The following is a 5,584-nucleotide window of genomic DNA, read 5'->3' as shown; positions in this document are numbered from 1 at the left end:
GGGTGGTGGCGGCGATGTGGGTGGGAGGAAAGGAGGCGTGCGGGAGAGGAGTGGAGGGGAGAGGAGGCGCGCGGGAAGGGAGAGGAGGTGACGACGAGGCAGGAGGAGCTGGGCGCGGGGCGGAGGCGCGAGCAAGGGAGGAGGGAGGCGGCTGAGTGGGAGGGAGGGAGGGAGGCGGCTGCGGGAGGGAGGGAGAGAGGAGGAGGCGGCTAGGTCTCTGGACAGGAGCGCCCCCCCTTTATACCCCCACCACGCGAAATGACCAAAATGCCCCGGTGGGGGCACGGTATTTACATTTTGCTGCCACTACTATTCATTCCAGCAGTGTCAATCCCAGATCCAACGGCCCAGGCTTCTCCAGATCTCGATCGGACGGACGAAAACGCATCAAGGGAACCGATCCAACGGCCCAGAATCACTAAGCTCTGAGGAGGCTTGTACATCCATCCTTCTCTTATTTCTGGATGTGCTAAGTTTCATGTTTGACAAAAATCAGTGGATAGCAAAAGATAGTATAAATCAGAGTTAAAAAAATGAAACAGAAAAGTACAAGGAAAAGAATAAACGCCCACTGTGGTCCTAGGCTCTAGTGCACTTGGCCCAGCCCAACCTGGGCTTCTCCCACCTCGCTACAGGAGGCAGGGGCTCGTGGCAGGCATCTGGCCGCCATGGCCATTCCCTGGCCCCGTGCCGGCCATCTGCCGGCTCCCCTGGAGCATAAAGGCCGACCCCACGACCCCCCAGGCGAACCCTAGCCCCCACTTGCCCTCCCCTCGCGCCGCTTCGCCCTCTCCCTCTCTGTCTTGTTCGCCTGAGCGCGGCCGCCGACGTGCCGCCGTCGATCCCGCGGCCACCAACCACCGTTCGCCGCATCGATTAGTCCAGGAGGATCGTCACCGTCGACTACGTCTGTCCAGAGTGTCAATTCGAGCGGGGCCGCCCTGTACGCTCGCCATCGACCTCGTTTCCACTGCATACATCCTCGCCGTCCGCGGTCGATTGCCACCGCTCCTGTCCGTCCCCCGACCTCTCCGAGCACGTCATCTACCCCGTGGTGAGCTCCTCCCTCGGATCCCCTTTTTTTTCCTTCGATTTGTACGCCGTAGGCCACCGACACCGTCATGCCCGAGCTTCCGCGTTCGCGTACATGTGTGCGTACTGCCGCTGCTCTATTTTAGCTGCTACTGCTGCAAGCTGCTGCCGCTGTTTTGCTCTTCTGCTTGCCGCTGGGCTATCTGCTTACCATGCCTACACTGCTGCTTGCGTGCTGCTGTTGCTGCTGGGTACTGCCGCCGCTGCTCGCCATGCGGCCATTGCTGCTGCTGCGCTACGCTACTGCCGCTTGCCCCACGCCCTACCACGCCTGTGCCGGCCGCGGCCTCGCCTTTCCCGCGTGCGCCACTGCCCTTCGCCACCCTGAGCCCCCGGCCGCTCCCGTGCGAGCTACTGGCCGTGGCTGGCCATAGCCGCCGTGTGCTTGTGCGTGTGTGCACAGCCACGGTGAGGCCGGCTGGGCTCTGTCCACTAAGGTCGGCCCCGTTCTAATTACCTAGTACTAATTAGGTCAGTTAGGTGTTAGTTAGCCTAATGGCCCAATGACAGGGCCCCCATCTAAATAACCTTTTAACTTAACTATACTCAATGACATGTGGGGCCCTCAACACTGTTCACGTTTGACCCCAGTCAACACTTTGACTATTGACTATTGACTATTGACTATTGACTATTGACTATTGAGTAAGCTCCCCGCTGGCCCACTTTAAGCCTCTCAGCCTCTGTGGCTGGGTACAATAGTGGGTACACATAGCATTTTACCTTTTTTGAATTCTAATAATTCCCAAAGTTCTTAAAAATTTTGGAAATCTCTACTACTTAAAAGAACCGTAAGGTTCCGTCCGTCTTACGTCCGACACTCTTCATCCATCCCTTTCCGTTCGCTATCCCTCACCCCTCGATCAGTTTTTCTTTCGGTCCATATTTGGCAAAACAATCAATTTCTGTATGGTAATTAATCCCTTTCTTTGGTAATCAATCTCAATTCACGTCAATCATGCGGTAATCTATCCTGTCCCCCGCGCCCTTGGACGCCAGCGGAAATTTCTCCTTTGATGGGAGAGCAGGAGATGATGCCATGATACGGAGCATCTCCAGGAGCACCGCTCAGATGGGCACAATGAGTACACCGAAGAAACCCTATTCTGTCCGCCATCTCGTCTCTTCTTCTGTTGCGGCGTGAGAAATCAAGTGTCGAGCATCGGCGGACGGTGGAAGCGAGGTACCAGTTTCTTCTCTCTTCTAAGCCTGCATAATTTCTCTCCTTGATCCTCTCTCCTGGAACGACGTGCGGCGGCGGCGACGTATGAAGGCAGCGCGGCTGATCGAGGTAGCAGGGGAGGCAGACTTGGCTGGTCGAAATCAATATCTGCAGCGCAATCAACATCTGCACAGCCGTCGCTCGTTGTTACTGCATCTCCGCTTCTTGACCGGCCATGCCGCCGTGCCCGTCTCCAGTGGACCACCTCCACGTTGCGACACTCCCCGCCAATCTGCGACGACGCGGCCTCCGCTTATTTCTTTGTCTCAGTCCTCTGGTCTTCAGCTCCCAGTCCCAGGTCCAAAGCAAGCAGGGTCCAGGGGAGAAAATCGATGGAGGGCTAGGTGGACCACACCTCCGCCGCCAGCGGCGATGCCTTCCCGTTCCTCTACCACCTCGTGGCCGAGTCCTCCTCTCCCCAACCGCCGAGCTCGCCGCGCCAGCGGTGTGAGCAGGATGGTGTACACGGGCTTCATAAACACATGGCCGTCTAGGTTTCGGATGTGGTCAACGCCGATGAGGACTCGAACAATCCACAGAGTCGCAGTGCCGCACCAGGTATAGCTACTGCTACTCTCCCTCTTCAGTGAACAACAAGGCCATTCTGTTTATGGAGGTTGCAACTCACACGGGTTTGTGGGTTTGGAAAATAATTCTGTAGCCGGCTGCTTCTCATCCTTGTCAAAATTACGGCTGCCATGTTCTCCACTAACGCATGTAGAGGCTGAGCCCCCATGCCGGCCGAGGGAAGGCCTTCCTGCGCATGCTGCTTTACTCCGTGGCCTGCTGTATGTCTGTATTAGCTTATCGCAGCTACTAATTAATCACAATCACATGTGCAGATCGATCAATTAAACTGCTTAAGATAAGACCATTTAATTGTTGATCTGTCAAATTGATTTAAACAAGTACGTAGACAAACAGACTAATTTTTTATTTTTTAGCTGAGGAGTTTCGTGAGAGGAAAGGATGCATGAGGGCCATGACATAACGAGCTAAGAGCTTTGGGGATCGAAGTACTTCTAGATCTGAGGGGAGGATGGAGCTGTGTGAGATGGCGTGTCGGGGTATTACTCGTGAAGGATGCTACTAACTACTGAGTACTGACCAAGCAATAAACTGGAAGATTCCATCAGGGAAAAAGAACGAAGTCGTTGTCCGAGGAAGAAGACCCAAGACCCAGGGTGCTTTGTGATTCGTGTTGAGACGTGGCATTCCTTGGACAGTGTAAAAAAGACCAGGTCTCTTAGAATTTTTTTTCCCGGTTTGTGGAGATGATGGCACCAGTATTTAATAGGGATCTATGAAAATGTGTTGGCATATGATCCAGTACATAAATTGATTGAGTTGGTTTTCTGGGTTGATTTCCTGGTACCTGAGTATTTAGACTGCCTTTGTTCTTGTTTGCAGGCTGGTACTTCTTTCACGCAGCTAGACTCCTCCCAAGATTTGCACTCACATGTGATTTTTTTGTGTCTGCGCACAAATTTTATCCTGGAGTAAAAATTTTGTGTGTCCTACATGATTAGTTGCATGTAAGATTTATGGTGGAGTAAAGATGATTGAAGTTTAGTAGTAATTGCCAATAAACCATTTTCTAAAACAATATGTATTTCTTTTGCAATCCATACAAATAATATCCATGTAAGGAAGTAAGTGTTTGAGGCGGTTTTAACACTTTGCATTTCAACGGTTTAGGGTCGTTACATTATTCCGTTGCATTATTCCATTTAAGGTATTACTAGAGTGATTTTCTTGTAGCGATCATAATTTTACGTCAGTTTACATCATTGATTTTGTGTAGATTGCATTTTGTGTTCTTTCACGGGGGTTTCAGATGCTCTATCGACGACGCTAGCATGTTTGGGTGGGAGAGACAGAGATAGCGTGTGCACGAAGAAGACTGACTTATATTTTTTTTAAAAGACTACTATATTTTCCTGAAAAGCTTGATGTATGCAGGCGGACTATGTTTGCACAATTAGTGTGGAACTACCAAAAAATTTGTGCACTGCACGGTCAATTGCCTATATAAAACATAAAGAGAATATAAGGTTTCATGTTTCATTTTTTTCCATCATCCCTTCATCCAACCTTTCCCGTATGATAATTAATCACCTTAATTTATTTACTAATTTCATTTTAATTTACTTACCAAAATTCTTATCAAATATAAGGTAAATCGTGGGAAGGGTTTTATGAAGATTTTATAGACATTTAGTTATACAATCACATTAATATGGGTAGGTAAATCACAAGCTAATGTATGCATACAAATATATATACCCCGTTGCAACGCACGGGCATTTTCCTAGTTCATATAAAATAAACCTTGAAGATAGTTTATATATGAAAGTCGATTAGAAAAATATGACGAAACCGAATATGCCATCCGTTCATCTGTAACATGCCCCTAGCATAGCGAACATGCAACCTTTCCCCTCCGTTTCGTTTGTCTGAATATGCCAAACTTCGGGAAAACATTCCCGGATGTTGTCCCCCTTCGTCGGTATCACGTAGTACTACGTTAGAATAGGCCTAGTGTTGCTTATTGTCATGACATGCATCTGTGTGCCTTATATTTACTGTTTCTTCCCCTTCTCCTTCTTCGATAGACCCCGAGACCGCTGTTGATGCCCCTGTGATCGACTACGTCACCGACGAATCTTCTTCCTTTACAGCAGAGCTTCCAAGCAAGCCCCCCTTTCATCATCCCGATATCGCCCATTCCATTCTCTCATGCTTGCATTAGATTTTGCTACTGTAATTGATTGCTCCTATTCTGGCGCATAGCCTGCTTTTGTATCTGCTTTCATACCATACCTGCTTATTCTAACTACTTAGTATAGGTTGGTTAGTGATCCATCAGTGACCCCCACCTTGTCCCAGTTGCCCTGCTTTATGTTCGAAGGCCCGATCAACGAGATCGAAGACCAGGCCCCGGCACCGCACATCACCCCCTTTAGTTGTACGACTCTGCAGAGTCACTATCAAGTGCCGAAGGTGAGACCTCATAAGCACTTTTGATGTTAACCCTGTAGTGTAGCTGTTCGGTCGTGGTCATCGAGGATGATTCCGCCTTAACCACTTCTGATACGACTCTGTCGTGCAACCCCTTAAGTGTGAACCTCGAGGGTGGATCCTCTTACGTTCACCTTGATGATTACATCGAGTGGAATACACCGGGGGTGATTCCTCGAGTTTTCCCCTTGATGTTTGGACACACGGACACTTGGACTTTACAAGTGTTACTTGGAAAGGCAGGTCGAC

At 49.8% G+C, this 5,584-nt stretch overlaps 2 long non-coding RNA genes across 2 annotated transcripts in view; both read left to right on the top strand.

Moving 5' to 3' along the window:
• LOC123117279 (uncharacterized) overlaps window positions 1-3,998 on the top strand; it is a 34,348-nt gene extending 30,350 nt beyond the window's left edge. Inside the window, exon 3 of the long non-coding RNA XR_006457337.1 lies at window positions 3,725-3,998. This is a non-coding gene — a long non-coding RNA (uncharacterized lncRNA). The remainder of the gene's footprint in view (window positions 1-3,724) is intronic.
• Window positions 178-3,678, top strand: LOC123117271 (uncharacterized). The gene is made up of 2 exons (XR_006457334.1): window positions 178-1,054; window positions 3,259-3,678. It is a non-coding gene; the product is annotated as an uncharacterized lncRNA (long non-coding RNA).
• Window positions 3,999-5,584: the final 1,586 nt, after the last annotated feature.

This window comes from Triticum aestivum, chromosome 1B (assembly GCF_018294505.1).
Source record: "Triticum aestivum cultivar Chinese Spring chromosome 1B, IWGSC CS RefSeq v2.1, whole genome shotgun sequence".
In the NCBI taxonomy this organism is placed as follows: Eukaryota; Viridiplantae; Streptophyta; class Magnoliopsida; order Poales; family Poaceae; genus Triticum; species Triticum aestivum.
The sequence above is the reverse complement of the archived record's forward strand: the minus strand, read 5'-3'. Positions and strand labels throughout refer to the sequence as shown.